This window comes from Macrotis lagotis, chromosome 1, assembly GCF_037893015.1.
Source record: "Macrotis lagotis isolate mMagLag1 chromosome 1, bilby.v1.9.chrom.fasta, whole genome shotgun sequence".
Taxonomy (NCBI): Eukaryota; Metazoa; Chordata; class Mammalia; order Peramelemorphia; family Peramelidae; genus Macrotis; species Macrotis lagotis.
The window spans coordinates 453,200,372-453,217,309 of record NC_133658.1 but is presented as its reverse complement, the minus strand read 5'-3'; the positions used below and the strand labels follow the sequence as shown (position 1 = coordinate 453,217,309).

Sequence of the window (16,938 nt, the reverse complement as noted above, 5' to 3'; positions counted from 1 at the left end):
CTTGCTAATCATATAAAGAAATGTTGAGGATTTATGAGGGTTTACTTTATATCTTCTGACTTTGCTAAAGTTTCTAATTATTTTTAGTAGCTGTTTTGAAGATTTTTGGGGATTCTCTAGGTATAAAATCATGTCATCTGCAAAGAGTGAAAGTTTTGTCTCTTCCCAATGCTAATTCCTTCAGTTTCTTTGTCTTCTTATTGCTGAAGATAACATTTCTAATAATACAATATTGAATAGTAGTGGTGATAATGGGAATCCTTGTTTAAACCCTGATCATATTGGGAATGCCTCTAGCCTATCCCCATTGCATATAATGTTTATTGATGGTTTCAGATAGATCCTGCTTATGATTTTAAGGAATTTATTTATAAACTCTATAGTGCTTTTAGTAGGAATGGGTATTGTATTTGGTCAAAAGCTTTTCCAGCATCGGTTGATAAAATCATATGATTTCTGATAGATTTGTTGCTTATATAATTGATTATACTAACATTTTTCCTAATATTGAACCAACCCTGCATTCCTGGGATAAATCCTACTTATTCACAGTGTATTAACCTACTGGTAACTTCTTGTAATTGTTTTGCTAAGATTTTATTCAAGATTTGTGTGTCTATATTCATCAGGGAGATAGGTCTATATTTTCATTCTCTGTTTCAACTCTTTCTGGTTTAGGTATCTGCAACATATTGGTGTGATAGAAAGAGTTAGGCAGATTTCTGTTTTCACCTATTTTTCCAAAGAGTTTAAAAAGAATTGGAACCAATTGTTCCTTAAATGTTTGATAGAATTCATTTGTGAATCCATCAGGTCCTAGAGATTTTTTTCTTAGGGAGGTCAATAATGGCTTGTTGAATTTCTTTTTCTGAGATAGGATTATTTATGTTTTTAATTTCCACTTCATTTAACCTGGGCAAGTTATATTTCTGTAAATATTCATCGATTTCACTTAGATTGTCAAATTTATTGGCATAGAGCTGCGCAAAATAATTGTGAATTATTACTCTAATTTCCTCCTCATTCGTGGTGAGTTCACCTTTTTCATTTATGATACTCAGCAATTTGGTTTTCTTCTTTTTTTTTAAACAAACTGACCAGAGGTTTATCATTTTCATTGTTTTTTTTTATAAAACCAGCTCCTGGTTTTATTTATTAGGTCAATAATTTTCTTGCTTTTGATTTTATTAACTTCTACTTGAATTTTTAGAATTTCTAATTTGGTGTTTAATCGGGGGGGTTAAATTTGTTCTTTCTCTAATTATTTTAGGTACAAATTTAGTTCTTTGATTTCCTCTTTCTCTAAATTATTCATGTTAGCATTTTAAGATATAATATATCCCTGACAACCACCTTGACTGTATCTCATAGGTTTTGGTATGTTGTTTCATTATTGTCATTATCTAGGAAAAAATAATTAATTCTTTCAATAATTTGTTGCTTGATCCACTCATTCTTTATAACGAGGTTATTTAGTTTCCAATTAGTTTTGGGTCTATATCTCCCTGGACCAATATTACATATGATTTTTATTGCATTATGATGTGAGATAGTTGTGTTCACTATTTCTGCCTTTCTGCAATTGATCATTAGATTTTTATGCCCGATTACATGGTCAGTTTTTTTGTGTAAATCCATGTACTGCAGAAAAAAAGTATATTCCTTTCTATCCCCATTCAATTTCCTCCACAAGTCTATCATATCTAGATTTTCTAACAATCTATTTACCTCCTTAACTTCCTTCTTGTTTATTTTATGATTAGATTTATCTAAATCTGAGAGTGGGAGGTAAAGTTCTCCCAATAGTAGTGTTGTTGTCTACATTTTCCTGTAATTCCTTCCACTTCTCCTCTAAGAATTTGGATGCTGTACCATTGGGTGCATACATATGTACTATTAAAACTATTTGATTATATATGATTCCTTTTAAGAGGCTATAGTTTCCTTCCTTATCTTTTTTAATGCTATCTATTTTTGCAGCTGCTTTGTCTGAGATAAGGATTGCTACCCCTGCTTTTTTATTTCAGCTGAAGTAAAATATATTTTGCTCCCACCTTTTACCTTTACTCTATATGCATCTCTCTGCTTCAAATGAATTTCTTGTAAGCAGAATATTGTAGGATTCTGGTTTTAAATCCACTCTATTATAGTCACTTATGTTTTAAGGGAGAGTGCATTCCATTCCCATTCAAAGTTATAATTACTCTCTATTGCCCTCCATGCTATCTTCCCTGTTTTCATTTCCCCCCCTTTTCCCTTTATCCATATTCCCCAGTGATTTGTATCTGAATACCACCACCTTCAGTATCTTTGCCCTCTATATAAATACCCCTTCCCTTTCATTCCCCTTTCACTTTTCCCCTTCTTCTTTTCCTTCCTTCTGTTAATTCTCCTTTTCTCCCCCTCCTTGCCTTCCCTCCCCATTTCCCCTTTATTTTTGAAAGGTAAGATAAGTTTCTTAACTTAACTGAGTGTGTGTAAGTTAACTATAAGCCAAGTCTGATGAGATGAAAATTCTGGTGGTTCTCACCTCCTCCCTTCTTCCCCTCTATTGCAATAGGTTTTTTATACCTCTTAATGTAATGAGATTTACCCATTCAATCTCCTCCATCCTCCCATCTCCTTACTGTCTCCCTTTTAAAATCATTCTATCTGAGTCACAGAAAAGTTATGAGTTACCATCACTTCTGGCTAAATGTATTCTCTCTAATAGAGTTAAAATTCTCAAGAGTTTAAGAGTATTTTTTTCCCAGGTAGGGATTTAGCTAGTGTGATCTTATTAGATAACAATCTCACAGATAAGTCATGAGTGACCATCACTTCTGGCTAAGTATATTCTCTCTAATAGAGTTACAATTCTCAAGAGTTATGAGAATATTTCTCCCAGTTTCATATTATTAGATAGCAATTTATTTTTCTTTACCCTCCTCTTTTTTAACCTTTATATTTGTCTCTTGAGCCTCCAATTTGATGTTCAAATTTTCTATTTAGCTCTGGTCTTTACATCAGGAAATGTTGGAAGGCTCCCATTTCATTAAATGTCCATCTTTTCCCCTGGAAGAGAAAACTCAGCTTTGTTGGGTATTAGATTCTTGGATGCATTCCAAGCTCCCTTGTCCATCAAAATATCTCATTCTAGGCCCTTTGATCCCTCAATGTTGATGCAGCCAAGTGGTGCAATACCCTTACTGTGGCTCCTTGGTATCTAAATTGTTTCTTTCTGGCTTCTTGCAGGATTTTCTATTTTATCTGATAGTTCTGTATTTTGGCCACAACATTCCTTGGTGTTTTCATTTTAGGTTCTCTTTCAGGAGGGGATTGATGTATTCTTTCAATTACTATTTTGCCCTCTGATTCCATGAGGAACACCCCCCCCCCCCAAAATCAGGGCAGTTTTCTATCACTAAGACCTGTGCTATTATGCCCAGGCTTTTTTTCTCTGCAATATTTACAGAAAGACCAATAATTTTCAAGTTGTCCCTTCTTGATCTGTTCTGGAGGTCAGTGGTTTTGCTAATAAGGTATTTTACATTTTTGTCTATTTTTTTATTTTTTCGGTTTTGTTTTACAGTCTCTTGCTGTTTCATGAAATCATTAGTTTTCATTAGTTTCTACAGACTCCATTCTTTTTCTTAAAGAAGAATTTTCTTCATTTACCTTTTGCTACTCCTTTTCCAGTTAATCAATTCTATTTTTGTAAGAGTTTTTCATTTGTCCAATTGAGGATCTGAGAAAATTCTTCTCATTTTGTATTTGTCCAATTGTATTTTCAAAGGATTTCTTCTCTTGTTGCAAGGTGTTAATTTTCTTTCCCAAATTTTCCAATTGATTTTTAAACTCCTTCCTCATTTCTTCAATGAATTCTTTCTGTGCTAGAGACCAGATCATATTCTCCTCAGATGTTCTTGGTCTCTCTGAGTTCAGGTCTCTTCCTTTTAGGAATTTTTCTATGGACCCTCCTTTCTGCTGGCCTTTCTTCATTTTCCTAAGACCCTGTGTTGGGGAGGGACTGGTTCACAGAGATTTGGTGTTGAGATCCCCAGAGGCTGTATTCCCTGGGTGTAGTCACTTAAAGTGGACTGGCCAGTAGGCTGTGTTGGTTGCTTTCTCTGGAGTGCTTATGACCTTAATTTGAGGCCCTCTCCCTTGGCCTGGTTGAAGCTGTCTGAATATTTTTATCTTTGAACAATGGGCAAGGTAATTGCTCTCCCTATTCACAGGTGAGGGACCTCTGGTCCTCACACCTTAGTCTGGGGCAGAGATGGACTATGATTGTGTTTGTTCTGGGAAAAGGCCTCAGCTGAAATGAAGGTATGGACTCTGAATTCCTCCAGAACAGAGGATCCCAGCGATCAATGTCTGCAACTCTCCTGCACTGGGATTCACCTTCCAGCCCTACTGGCAAGTTCCAGACTGTCAGTGCCACCTCCAATGCCTCTGCTCCCCCGTTGGCCCACACGTCAAAGGCAGATCAGGCCAGCCCCCACTTTTACATTCTCAGTCTCAAACCCTGTGCTGTGCTCCCTGCAGAGTCTGCCCTCTGCACCTGGGCTCACCCATGGTCCCAGAATACAAACCCTGAGGTATATGTTCTTTTCCTAGGTTCTTTTTCTGGCTTTTGTCAATCAAATTTCTGTTAAGAAGTTTGTTTCATATTATTTATGAGGGAAGATCAGGAGATTAACACAGTGCCTGTTTTCTCTCCACCATCTTGACCCAGAGGTATTTATTCTAATTTTTTTAAGTGTGTTGAAATTTGTATGTTTCTGTGTGTTTGTGTATGTATATGTGAGTATGTGTGTGTTTACTTTGATAATCTTCAAACAACTCTCTAAAAGTACTTTAAAACATTTTTTATTTTATTTAAGGCAATGGGGTTAAGTGATTTCCTTAAGGTCAGAAAGCTAAGTAATTATTATGTGTCTGAGACCAGATTTGAACTCAGCTCCTCCTGATTCCAGGGCCAGTACTCTATCTACTTCACCACCAAGCTGTCTCCTCATAGTAAATCCACTTCTAATACTTATCAAAATCTGTTTGCTTTCTCCATATAAACAATATAAATCCTATAAAACATTGTGTGAATCAAAAATAGCAAAAAGATACCATAAATACTTCATCTGGGGAAATAGAATTTTCCAGTGATCCAAAATTCTCATTAGGAAATGAGTACTCTACAAGTTTGTTGTTCTTGTTTAATTACTTCAGTTTCACCAGACTGTTCATGAACTCATTTGGAGCTTTCATGTGTTGGTTTGTTCCTTCTTTAGTTCATTTTACAGATGAGGAAACAGAGGCAAACAGGTTTAAGTTACTTACCCAGGGTCATACAGCTAGTAAAGGTTTCAGGTCAGATTTGAACTCAGGAAGAAGAGTCTTCCTAACTCCAACCCAGCATTTTGTCCACTGCGCCATCTAACTTCCCCATGCAAGTTAACAATCTTTTAAATAATTAAGATACAACAAAATACTCTTGACAATAAATCTTGAATGAGTATAACACAATCTGCATTATACTTAGAAGCCACATTAGGAATTACTTTTCAGAGTGCCAGGGTCATCATTTTGAATGTGGAGTGGTTTTTTGGTGGTATAAGTATAGAGATTTCAGGCAATGGATGGTTCAGGCAGATAGACTATTGGAGGTTGAAACATTTTCTTTTTTGTTTTGCATTTAGAGGGTTTCATTCTAGGTGGTGTTTCAGGTTTTCATTTTCACAGACTTTTATTAAAAGAAACATTTCGTTTTATTGATAATTTTTTGTCTTTTAATCACTGTTAATGACACCATTAATCCTAATGAACAAGCTCAAATAATTGATCAAAAATATACAATATAGAAAGCTTGTCTGGTAGTGTGTGTGTGTGTGTGTGTGTGTGTGTGTGTGTTTCCTAATTGTCTCCACCTTTTTGCTATACCAGAGGAGGCAAGCTTCATTATCTCCTTCCATGATTCTACTAATGTCATTGGTTTTCAGTGTTTTAATTGTATTTTTTCTTTTTCTTTTCATATATTGGCATTTATTGTTTTAGTTCAAGATCAGGCTATGAGGGGACAGAAGAGGAGACAGGGAAACCAGGGTCTCTCTCTTGTTTCTGCTCCAGTCAAGTTTGATCTTGATTTCTGAGTCTTGGTCCAAGGCACACAAAGAAGCAGAAGACAAGATGAAGGTCCAGGAGGAGGCTAGAGTTTTAGGAAAACATCAAGGCATGACAAGTTACATAGCCAATCAAAGGTGGGGACTGGATTCTCCTTGAATCAACAGCGTCTTTGTATGCAATTGAAGCATAGAAGTTTGATAAGTTTCATCCCATGAATTTCAGCTCTTAAAATCACTCTTAAAGTCTTTGTGCTCAAGAATTCTTTCATTGTCTAATTCCAAGTATTTTGCTTCTAGTTTCTTTGAATATGCTTTCAACTTGTAGGTAGTTATTCAAGAGCTGCTACTGGCTCCTTCATTAAAGTGATTTGATCCAGAAGGTTGATATGTTACATATTTCTAGTGTAAGTCCTCTAGGTTTCTACTTATACTTACTGCAATATCTTTCATTTTGATAATCAAGCTAGTCAGTGTGTACATATATTCAAGTTTATAATCATCACTGGTGGCCTTCAGTTCACCTGTCAGGTATGTGGCCATTTTGGAGAACATATCTTGGCATAGCGCCATGATGTCCACTTCAGTGGGTTCTGTGGTCTCCTTGGCCATTGCATCCATAGCATCATCTTGACCTAGATCCTCCCATTAGGTTGCAAGGATACCATTGGCATCTTGGTCCCTGTAAGCAGGTCACAGGCTTCCTTCTCCCTGCCCTTCCCACCCCCCCACCTTCCTTCACCCTGACATTGTAGCTTTTGTTTAAGAAAAATTATGAGGCATTTTAAAAAATTAGTGATCTAGATTGACAGGAACCTTTACTCACATTCACAGGGATGGCATGAGAGTGCATATAGAATGACTCCCACTGTTTTATCTTCTTTGCTCCCAATAGACCATTGCTTTTTCTCAATAGAGAATATCAAGGCTATATAACCAATAGGCTATGGGAAGATATAGCAATGGGGAGATGCAAGTTAGGGTTTCCTTTGGACACATGAGTTATAAAATATAAGAAGGGATTTGGTATGGGACAGTATAGTGGGCAAAGTGGGTCAATTTGCCTTCAAATCTGCAATGCTTAAGGGACCCATGTAGCTTTTTTATTTAAGGCAATGGGGTTAAGTGACTTGCCCAAGGTCACACAGCTAGGCAATGATTATGTGTCTGATTTTGTATTGAACTCAGATCCTTCTGACTCCAGGGCTGGTGCTCTACCCACTGTGCCACCTAGATGCCCCCCATGTAGTTTTTGAAAACTGTATTTCAACAGAAAAGGAGATACTTGGATGTCTTCTGAGGATTTCAAACTTTTACAAAAGACTTATTTACAGAACAGAATCTGCTCCTAGTTCTCTACACAATTCCCTGGAGTTGAAGGAGAGGAAAAGAAAAAAAAAAGATACTGGTGTTATTTTTGTGTCCACAAGATGCAAGTTCTATGAACTCTTCTACATTAGCACTACCTCCAGCATCAACTATGGTATGTTACACATTTTTATGTACCTCGGTATTTCATCAGGATCTTTGATATTTTGTTTTTCTTATTATTAGTTATTAATAATAATAATGATAGCTAACATTTGTGTGGTCCCTACTATAGGTCAGACAATGTACTAAGTACTTTAGAATTACCATCTCCAGGGACAGAATCAACATGTAAGGGAAAGCAGTGATTCATCTGAGGGCTTCCAAATTCTCCTCCAAGTAACTTCAAATATATGCCTCTAAACAAATTCTAGAATAGCAGTAACAACAAAAGGAAGGGGGGGAAGAATTCTCCAGCATTAGACAACTTGGAAGACAGGCAGGAAAGGTCTATCACATCAAGGTAAAAGTTACTCAACTCTTCCAACTTGGAGGTTATGTCAGTGCAGGTGTTGCCCAACAAATAAGGAGCAGGTCCTCTGGGACCTGATTCAGTCACTTCTGGAGCTTTCAGTACATACACAGGAAGGGGGTCAGACAGCTGGTCAGATGAAGATTACAAGAGTCTTCTGGTGGCACTGTTGCATTACTCATCTTCCATTCTGAGTCATGGTCCAAGAGCAATGAGGAGCATTAGCACATCAAAGCTTATGACCATAAAGGAGTGATGACCCTGTTCAAAATTCCAGGATGGAAAAGGGTTCTAATTGTCACTCATAGACAAAAGCACAGACTAGAAGAGTAGTAAATACAACTCTCCTTAGATCATACTACCTTGAAAGTATTGAAAACTTACAGACACTCAGAAATAGCTATGAAATCAGCTTCACAAAAAAAAAAAAACTGAATGATCCCTCCATTCCAGGAGCAGAATCTAAATTTAATATCAAGATAAATGTCAAGAAATAGGCTGGGGAAGGGGGTAATAAACAACAATAAAAAGATCCTGATCACAGAATGCTATTATGGTGACAGGGAACATCAAAACATAAACTCAGAAGAAGACAGCAAAGTCAAAGTGCTATGTCAAAAGCCTTAAAGAAAAATGTGAATTGATCTCAGGTCATGGAAGAGCTTTAAAAAAGATTTTAAAATTAAATAAGAGAGGTAGAAGAAAATTGTGGAAAAGATATGAAAGAAAATCATGAAAAAAATCAATAGCTGGGGAAAGGAGGCACAGAAAATACTGAAGAAACTAATACCTTTAGAAACAAAATAGATCAAATAGTAAGAGACTCAAGAATCCAAATTCAATGAAGAGAACAACTCCTTAAAAAACAATTGGCCAAAGAAGAACCAAAGTTTGTGGAAGAAAATAATTACTTAAAAATTAGAATTAGACAAATGCAAGATAATGATTCTATGAGACATTGAGGCAATAAAACAAAAGATCATGAAAAACAAGAAGAAAATATGAAATTTCTCATTGGAAAAAAACTGGTCTGGAAAACAGATTTGGGAGAAATAATTTAAGAATCACTGAACTATCTAAAGTCATAATTAAAAAAAGAACTTTAACACAATTTTGTAAAAAGAAATTATCATAGAAAACTGTCCTGCAGACCCTCCCTCGTCCCAGGGCGACCGCGGCAGCAGAGGTGGCAGAGGCAGCAGAGGCGGCAGAGGCAGCAGAGGTGGCAGCTGCTGCAACAAAGTAACAAAGCGACAAAGTAACAAAGTAACCCAGTCGGAAGCCGGCCTCCCGACAGGCAGTTACAGAGAAAACCTCTTGTAACGAGACTTCTCTTCCCATGAAGATGAAATCTTCCTTCAAGCCAGAGACAGTGACTGTGTTTGGAATGGGTGATTTTGGAAGATCACTAGGCAATAAGATGTTCCAATGTGGCTACTCTGTGGTCTTTGGAAGCTGAAACCCAGAGCTGTCTGGTCTGCACCCCAAAGGAATTGAAGTCATGAGCTATGCAGAAGTTGCCCACAGGTCTGATCTTATACTCATAGCAATTCACAGAGAACATTATACTTTTCTGACAGAGCTAGCTGAGGAACTCCAAGGAAAAATATTGGTGGACGTCAGCAATAACCTTAAACTTAATCAATATCCTGAGTCCAATGCAGAGTATCTTTCTCAACTGGTGCCGGGAGCCAAAATTGTGAAAGCATTTAACACAGTTTCAGCCTGGGCTCTCCAATCGGGCACCCTAGACACAAGCAGGCAGGTATTTGTCTGTGGAGATTACAAGGAATCCAAGCAGAGGGTGATGGACATTGGCCGTACCCTTGGTCTTATTGAGATGGATCAAGGATCTCTCATGGAAGCCAAAGAGATTGAAAACTACCCTTTGCAGCTCTTTCCAATGTGGAAGTTCCCACTATATCTCTCTTCCGGCTTATGTGTTTTCTATTTTGTCTACTGTGTGATAAGAGATGTTATCTATCCCTATGTTTATGAAAAGAAAGACCAGACCTTTGACTTGGCCATTTCTATTCCAAATCGTATCTTCCCAGGCATGGCTCTCAGTTTTCTTGCTCTGGTTTATCTTCCTGGGATCATGGCTGCCATTTTGCAGTTATACCGAGGTACCAAATATAGCCATTTCCCGAAATGGCTCGACCACTGGATGCCTTAAGGGAAACAACTCGGACTTGTGGCCTTGGCCTTTGCCTTCCTCCATGTCATCTATACGCTTGTGATACCCATCCGTTATTATGTGAGATGGAAGCTTAACAGCAAAGTGATTAATCAGATAAAAACAAATAAGACTGATCCTTTTAACACAACCACTGCCTGGCTTGATGATTCTTATGTAACCTTAGGCATACTGGGATTTTTTTTATTTGTCCTTTTGGGAATCACTTCCTTGCCATCTGTCAGCAACATGGTCAACTGGAGAGAATTTTGATTTATCCAGTCCAAACTAGGCTACCTGACACTGATCCTGTGTACGGCCCACACCCTGGTGTTTGGTGGCAAGAGATTCCTCAGCCCTTCTTTGCTCAGCTGGTATCTTCCTTCAATCTATGTGCTAAGTCTCATCGTCCCCTGCACAGTGTTGGTCCTGAAGTTCATCCTGGTCATGCCATGCTTCAGTCGGCCACTGACAAGGATCCAACAAGGCTGGGAAAGAATGTCCAAAGCCTCTCCAAAGGCCCACTCAAGAAATGGCAAGGCTGAGGTGTGAAGCAGTCAACCACCAGTGCATCACACCATGATCACTGGGAATTCCCAGAAATGTACTTGAATGTTTACCATAGAGTATGTTCTTCTTCCCTAAGATTTCCCCTTCTTCCTCCTCTAAAGAGCAGGCAAGGGAGGGCTTTCTACTAGTTAGGTCTCAAGAAACCACTGGACATTTGGAAGGATGTACTTTTTCTTGACTTAAGCTTTTATACCAGGATATATATGAAAGAAGTTTGATCTCTGTCTTTATCTTCTCTCTCTCTCTCTCTCTGAAAGTCCAGTATCATAGAACCACTCTACTTATCTCAAAGGTTCCACAATTTCACTAGGCAAATGGGGGAATCCCTCTGCTGACCCACATAGCAACCTCTACTCTCTCCTTCAACCCACCTCCAATACCTTGAACATCTTCATGAGTTGCTACAGAAAAAAAAAGAAATCAACATCTAATAACCAGCCTCTGGCACTGATCATCTCTAATCTTTTCTAGGTTAGTCCTCATACACTCAGTGTGTCAAATCCTTAGTGACTTGATAAAAACTGCCAAAACTGTTACCCTGCTGACTTAGCTTTTGAGAACCTAATATGACTTGAGTGTTAGGGAACACTGAAAAAAAAAGCCTTCATGGACAACAGATTGCCTAAATGTATGAATTATCTCATAGGGATAAACAATTTATTATGTTGGAAGGGGCTGAAAGAAGAAAATCCCCACCTTTCTTCCCCTTCCCCCAAAACGGAGATGAGGTGGAACCAGATAAACAGTGGTGTATTGTTTATATCAGAGATCACATTGGACTCATTGCTTCACCATGTTTCATTATTTGCATATTTCCAAATGTCACTCAGGGCTGTCTACATGTAATATTATCTTATTACCCAATCCATAGTGACAATATTAGTTCCCATAACTCATCAAGACTCAACTTTTTTTGTAAACTGAAATGTAATAAGATGATTAAAAACTGGTGGATCTAAAAAAAAAACTGTCCTGATCTAGAACCAGAAAGTAAAATAGAAATGGAAAGAATACACCAATTATCTCCTGAAAGAAATATCAAAATGAAAACTCCCAGAAATATTATAACCAAATTCAAGAACTCCCAGTTCAAAGAGAAAATATTACAAACAGTCAGAAACAATTAATTCAAGTGTCATAGACCCATAGTCAGGATAAGACCTAACAGCTTCTGCATTAAAGGATCTTAGAAGGGATGGTTAGATGGTGCAATGGACAGAGCAGTGGCCCTGGAATCAGGAGGACCTGAGTTCAAAGCTGGCCTCGGACACTTAATAATTACATAGCTATGCGACCTTGGGCAAGTCATTTAATCCCATTGCCTTGCAAAAAATAATAAAAGGATCATAGAGTTTAGAATATGATATTCTGGAAGGCAAAAGAGATTATAACCAAGAATCACCTATCCAGTAAAACTTTATATAATTTTTTCTGGGAAATAAATAGATATTCAATGAAATAGAAGACTTTCAAGCATATCTGATGAAAATACCAGAGGTGAATAGAAAATGTGACTTTAAATTAAATGATTCAAGAGAAGCATAAAAAGGTAGAAAGGATAGAGAAATTATAAGGGACTCAATAATATAAATTTTTTATATTACTACAAGAGAAGATGATAATCTTAAATACCAAGAACTTTCTCATTTTTAGGGCAGTTAGGAGTCTACATGCACAGAGGGCATAGGCTTGATTTGAACATGATAAGATTACATCTAAAAATGTAAAAGGGGTGAGAAAGAGAATTCACTGGGAGTAAAAAGGAGGAAGTAAGAATGGGGTAAATTATCTCAAATAAAAGAAGCATTTAAGAGTTTATACAGCAAAGGTGAAGATCGGGGAGGTAGAAAGGGAATGAATCCTCTTTTGAATTGGTTCAAAACAATCAGTTGAATATAGTAATCTATCTTATCCTAAAGGAAAGAAAAAGGGGGGGGCATGATAAAAGGAGAATTGGGGGAGGAGACTCATAGAAAACAAGGCAGATAGGCTAAAGAGAAGTAAAACAATTCATAGCTGTGAATAGAATTTTAAAGCAAGTTTCTTTAAGCATGGTCTCATTTTTGCAAATATTTAGAGAGCTGAGTCAAGTTATTGTCCCCAATTGACAAACTGGCAAACAATATGAACTTTCAGGTGAAATGTTTTAAATCACTATTGATTAGAGAATGTAAATTAAGATTCTGAACTACCATTGCATACCTACCAAATTGACTAATATGACAGAAAAAGGAAATGACAGATGTTGGAGAGGATATGGGAAAATTGAGAAATAATTACATTGTTGGTGGAGTTGTGAACTAATTCAACCATTCTGTAGAGTAATTTGTAAGTCTGCCTAAAGGCCTATAAAACCCTTAAAAGAACATTTTAATACTAATGGTCTGTATTTCAAAGAAATAAGAAACAAAAAATGGAGAAAAAACATATATGTATGTATATATATATATATGTGTGTGTGTGTATATATATATACATACATATATATATATATATATATATATATATATATATATATATATATATATATATACATCAGCTCTTTTCTGGTGACAAAGAAATGGAAATTGAAGTCATGACTATAAATTAGGGAATGACTGAACAAGATGAGGCATATGATTTTAATGTAATATTATTATTATGCTATAAAAATGATGAGGATGAAGCTCTCAGAAAAACCTTAAAATACTTAGATGAACTGATGAAAAGTGAAATGAATAGAACCAAGAGAAAGAACATTGTACACAGTAACAACATTGTACATTGATCAGCTTTGAATGATAGCTATTCTCAGTAATATAATTATCTGAGGCAATTCTGAAGAACTTATTATGAAAAATGTTATCCATTCCCAGAGAAAAACTTTCATGGAGTTTAATTGCAAATTAATGTTTACTTTTTAAATGTTTCTTTTCTTGGGTTTTTTTCACCTGCACTTTATTTCAAAAAAATGACTGATATGAGCTATATTTTGCACATGTATGTTCTATATCTAATTGCTTTCATTCTCAAAGAGGGGTTGGAGAACAGGAAGAGAATTTGGAATTTAAAAATTTTTTAAATGCATGTTAAAAATAGTTTTTACATACAATTGGAAAAAAGATAAAATGTTACATAAATTAAAGTGGAAAAATTATCTCATTTGATCCTCACAGTAACCCTGGAGGACAGGTGCTATTATCCTCATTTTACAAATTAGGAAACTAAGGTAAATGAAGTTAAGTGACTTGCCCAGGGTCACACAACTGTGCTGAGGTCAGATTTAAATTCAATCTTCCTGACTCCAGATCAGTGCTCTATCTCTGAAGAACATAAGCTCCTTGAAGAGAAGGATATCTTCATTTTTTGTCTTTGCATTCCCAGTATAGTGCGAATGTAATGCTTGTTGAATAAGTGGATATTGATATAGGTATTTACTCCCAACATAACAACTGTGAGATATTTCCTATCTTCTTGAAAATCCTTTAGAAAAGGTACATCTAATATGCTGTGTAAGCCTTTCTCTAGGCATATTGTGTCTCTTAAGATCATCTTTTGGACTCAACGCACCATTTTGCTTCATAACAGTGAAAAAGTCTAGGTGTTGAATAACTCATCAAATGAGTAAAGCTAATACATAGTAAAGTCTATTAAATTCCACTTAGCAAATGTCTATTTAATACCTACTGTTAGGTGCCTTCTATATAATTATATTTATGCTGTGTATATTTTAAGAAATTTAAGATTCTGTATCAATCATCATGGAATTTATCCAAAAGAGGGAAGATTAGACCTAGTTACAAGAAAAGTCAAAATATAAGGCAGTTTGAGCTGAGCTTCATTACGTGATACAGGAAATTCAGAGGGAAGAGATGTACCTAAGTTCTGAAGTGGCTGTGTTCTATCTCTCCCTAGAGGTCATATGATCAAATAACTTCATTTTAGACATTTTAAAAAAATGAGATTTTGAATACTCCAATTCAGTCTGATTTTCTTATTCTTTATCCATATTGCCTTTTATTCTTTGCATACTTTGGATTTCATACTGATCCATACACCAAATATTTAAATTTAATCAGTCTGTAAGGGTCTCCTTGCACAAAATTTCTTTTCTTCTTTTTTTTTCACAGAGATCCCTGGGGATCGACATCATGCTCACTAGGTATTTGTATCTGACAGAACTTCAATCTTATTAGGTCCCAAAGTACTGATTTGCTCTGTGGCATTGATATAAGGAGTCAAAGAGACTGTCATTCATAATGACAATGCAGCCTGAGGCTATCCTCCTCTGTACATTGTCTTGACTCTCAATCATTCCCATATTCTGTAAGTAGAAGACCTCCAAGGCCTCTATAGATCCTCACACAAAGCCTAAAAGACACCTTGAAATTGCTTGAGGACCCCTGCTCCAACCACATTCATATTTATACAATTAACACATTGTCACAAAGACCACACCTAACTTCTAAATGCTACTTTATAGAATGCTAGGATTACAGAAACATTTTAATTATCCTTTATTGGTACATGGGGGATGAAGGCAGAGGAAGAGAGTGCCACCAAGGACTACTTAGGACAGCTGTAAGTCCTTTTTGCCTTAGTCCATAGCCACCCACCTTTCAATCAATCATCTTCAGTCTCTAATTGATTGTCTATTTTAATGGTATTCAACTCAGGGTTTCACAAAACCAGAAAAATCTGTTTCCCTTGTTATTTTTTAATATTCATATTTTAATTTTGAGTTGTAAAATTTTTCCCTCCTCCCAGTCCTTTCTTCATCTATTGAGAAGGCTTCTCTTGCCAATTTGTATCTTTTGAAGCCTTGAACTAAGTAAGTCCTCACATCAATCTCTACAAACTGCTATATTTCACATGCAGCCAGGCAGACAATTCATTTTTATTTCACTGCTCGATTGCAATAACACAAACATATATTCAGAGCCAGCATATATTTTTATTGTGGAGAAGCAATGCCCTCTAACATGTGCTGCCCATAGGAATTAATGAGAGGAATGGTTATTTATTTTGCTGTTTGGCAATAGGAAAGCTATTGCTTCCCAAGTCATTCTGCACTTGACAAACATTTCCCAAACAAAAGAATTCAACATTTTGAATGAACACCAAACCAAGATTTAGGAGGATTGTTAAGACACAGCAGAAGCCACTTTCCATAATCACATTTAAAGACATGAACATATACAGTGCCACTGCAACTTGGCTGGCTTGCCATTTTCCTGCAGACAACCTGTCTCTCACAAAATACTACAATGCCTAATAGGATTCAGTCTTAGAAAATTTTCTATTAGCGTTCCATTTTTCCTTCTGCACCAAGCCTTGGAGTTGAATTTTAACTCTTAAATACTCTTGGTCAGAGTCAATCTCACAATTCTAACAGGGGAAAAAGGTACTGAGAAAAAGAAGACCCTATTTCCATAACTTTTTTATAATTTCTAGACCCTCTCACTCCTCTTTATTCTCTTACACGGGGATCACAAGTAGACCCTTTGTCCTAGCCCTCCTGACCTACAGTATTGGATAGTCAGTCATATCATTTCATTGATAACTCTTCATTGGAATTCTTTGGTATTCATTGCTGGCATATAGTAAATTTGGGTGAGGGGTGGAACCAAGGGTAGTGGCAGAAAAGCCTCTCTTAGGTGCTCCCTCCAAAATATTTCAAAAACCTTAAAATTATGACTCTAAATTTTCAAGAGACAGAACCCACAGAAAGATCCAGTGAGGCAATTCTCCAGCCCAAGGTAACCAGAAAAATAGTGTAAAAATATTGTTCCATGGGCTTAGAGGGGGCAGCCCTGCCAAAGCAAAGGAAATTCAGTTTTCCGGAAATAGCCTCAGGGTGCCTGGGAGTGCCCTTTCCACAGCAGAAGCAGTTTCTGAACCTGTACCCCAGGGAACACCAAGCACAACTTGGAAGATCAGTAGGGTGACCTCTACCAGAGCAACTGTGAAGCCCAGGCTTTAAGCACAGTCACAGCACTCTGCAAAGCCCAGGACCTCAGCATGGTTGCAACACTCAGTGGGCTGTGGCAGCCCAGATGCAGGAAATAGGAGCAGGCTTACTGAGTCACCCAGAAGGAGCCTCACCTCACCGAAGGTAAGGGAGTGGAGGTAGACTTCCAAGGTCTGTCTTCTGTCCCTGGAACAGAAGTCTAGGGCTCTGACCATATTCAGATCCTGATCACAGTCTAGGTCCCCCATAGAGCAGGGATCCCCACCAGCTCCATGGCAGAGGGGTGTGCTTGTGCTCATTCAGG

The 16,938-nt window shown here is 37.0% G+C and overlaps 2 pseudogenes; one reads left to right on the top strand and one right to left on the bottom strand.

The window, feature by feature from the left end:
• Nucleotides 1-6,320: 6,320 nt before the first annotated feature.
• Nucleotides 6,321-6,758, bottom strand: LOC141504569 (biogenesis of lysosome-related organelles complex 1 subunit 2-like; annotated as a pseudogene).
• Nucleotides 6,759-7,539: 781 nt separating this feature from the next.
• Nucleotides 7,540-10,666, top strand: LOC141504563 (metalloreductase STEAP4 pseudogene; annotated as a pseudogene).
• Nucleotides 10,667-16,938: the final 6,272 nt, after the last annotated feature.